This window comes from Marmota flaviventris, chromosome 12, assembly GCF_047511675.1.
Source record: "Marmota flaviventris isolate mMarFla1 chromosome 12, mMarFla1.hap1, whole genome shotgun sequence".
Classification (NCBI taxonomy): domain Eukaryota; kingdom Metazoa; phylum Chordata; class Mammalia; order Rodentia; family Sciuridae; genus Marmota; species Marmota flaviventris.
The window spans coordinates 4,486,089-4,488,753 of NC_092509.1; the positions used below are offsets into that span (position 1 = coordinate 4,486,089).

General features: G+C 37.2%; 1 pseudogene; it reads left to right on the forward strand.

Moving 5' to 3' along the window:
• Positions 1 to 634: 634 nt before the first annotated feature.
• Positions 635 to 2,100, forward strand: LOC139707812 (heterogeneous nuclear ribonucleoprotein K-like; annotated as a pseudogene).
• Positions 2,101 to 2,665: the final 565 nt, after the last annotated feature.

Sequence of the window (2,665 nt, forward strand, 5' to 3'; positions counted from 1 at the left end):
TTTTACCTAGAAGAGATTCACTAGAGCCATAAAACTAGAAACTTGACTTTAACAACAATGACAGCAACAAGCAAAACTTTCTCAGGCCCTAAAAGAGTAGAAATAAGTTTTTCAGGGAGAAGAAAAATGATACAGAGAAGACATTCAGATCTATAATAAAAAGGGAAAAAATAGAGAAGTAACATAATATTTAATTTCTTATTCATATTCAATCTAACACATAACTGTTTGTAAATTACTAGTAATAACAAATCTATTGGGTGATTATATCACATGACATAATTAAGATTGCTGACTGCATTTTCCTAAGTGCCTGGAAGGAGGAACTGAAACACACCTGTACAAGACAATGGTAGTGTATGTGAAAAGCCTTATTGCTATTATTTTAAGATGAAGATAAATTTAGATTAAATGTAAATGCATATTGGAAAATTTGGGGACAAAAACTAAAAAAAATTAAAATGTATACAGATATAAGATGGATATGCTGAAGATGTAATATAAAAATGGATCATAAAAATAATTAAATCGAGGGGGCCTGTGCTTTTTCTGTCTAGCTGTGACCCTCTGAGGCAGCGCGGCTGTGAGGGGATGGCAGATTCGCACGACTAGTGTGTCCATTTAATACAAGAAAATGGAAACTGAATAGCCAGAGGAAACCTTCCCCAACACTGAAACCAGTGGCGAATTTGGTAAGCACCCTGCAGAAAATATGGTAGAGGAGCAAGCGTTTATAAGATCTAGAAACACAGATGAGATGGTTGAATTACGAATTCTGCTTCAGATCAAGAATCTGCGGCAGTGATTGGGAAAGGAAGCAAGAATATTAAGGCTCTCCAGACAGACTACAATGCCAGTGTTTCAGTCCCAGACAGCAGTGGCCCTGAGTGCATATTGAGTATCAGTGCTGATATTGAAACAATTGGAGAAATTCTGAAGAAAATCATCCCTACCTTGGAAGAGGGCCTGCAATTGCCATCACCCACTGCAACCAGCCAGCTCCCACTGGAATCTGATGCTGTGCAATGCTTAAATTACCATTACTATAAAGGAAGAGACTTTGACTGCTAGTTGAGACTGTTGATTCATCAGAGTCTGGTAGGAGGAATTATTGGGGTCAAAGGTGCTAAAATCAAAGAACTTCAAGAGAACACTCAGACCACAATCAAGCTTTTCCAGGAATTCTCCCCTCATTCCACTGACAGAGTCATTCTTTTTTTTAATTAATTAATTAATTTAATTATTTATTTATTTTAATTGGTTGCTCATTCTTATTGGCGGAAAGCTTGATAGGGTGGTAGAGTGCATAAAGATCATCCTTGATCTTATATCTGAGTCTCCCATTAAAGGACATGCATAGCCTTATGATCCTAATTTTTATGATGAAACATATGATTATGGTGGTTTTACAATGATGTTTGATGACTGCTGTGGACGTCCAGTGGGATTTCCCATGTGAGGAAGGGGTGGTTTCGACAGAATGCCACCTGGTAGGGGTGGGCGTCCCATGCCTCCCTCTAGAAGAGACTATGATAATATGAGCCCTCGTGGAGGACTCCCACCCTTTCCTCCTGGTCAAGGTAGCCGGGGTGGGAGCAGAGCTCGGAATCTTCCTCTTTCTCCACCACTACCACCTAGGGGAGGAGATTTAATGGCCTATGACAGAAGAGGAAGACCTGGAGATCCTTACGATGGCATGGTTAGTTTCAGTGCTGATGAAACTTGGGACTCTGCAATAGATACATGGAGCCCATCAGAATGGCAGATGGTTTATGAACCACAGTGTGGCTCTGGATATGATTATTCCTATGCAGGGGTCGTGGCTTATATGGTGATCTTGGTACCTATTATTACAACACAAGTAACTATTCCCAAAGATTTGGCTGGATTTATTATTGGCAAAGGTGGTCAGTGGATTAAGCAAATCCATCATGAGTCCTGAGCCTCAATCAAAATTGATGAGCCTTTAGAAGGATCCATTACAGGAATACAGGACCAGATACAGAATGCACAGTATTTGCTGCAGAACAGTGTGACGCAGTATGCAGATGTTGAAGGACTCTAATGCAAGATTTTTTTTTTCTTTTTTATAGTGTGAAGCAGTATTCTGGAAAGTTTTTCTAAGACTAGTGATATATATAGTTACATATTATACAAACCTTAAAACATAGTTGTCAGAGTAAATTAAAAAAATAAACTGCACCTTATGTTTTTTACAAGAAACCAATTTTTGTGATAAAACTATATTTTTATAAGTTCAAAAGGTAAAGATAAGTAGAAAGACACATCATACTAATAACAATAAAGAAAAAAGTCAGGCTACACGTTCTACCAGGGAAATTCTACCAGGGAGAATTAATCTTTTTCTTAAGGATAATATTAATTATGTAAATAAACTGTAATGCTATGTAAGGAAATACACATGAAAAATCTTGCATCATGCCAATTTGTAAACTAGAAATTCTAAGTATTTTCCATCTCAGAGAACTACATTTATCACCAAGATGTTAATAATAGAGTTTGGGAAAGATATGTTGAACACATTTTTTAGAACTGGAAAGCATTTGGAAGGTAACTAAGAGAAAATCACACAGAATGAAACAAAGGTTGACATTCTTCACTATTACATTACAGCTTGTAGATTATATTGAGTGCATAAGACTGA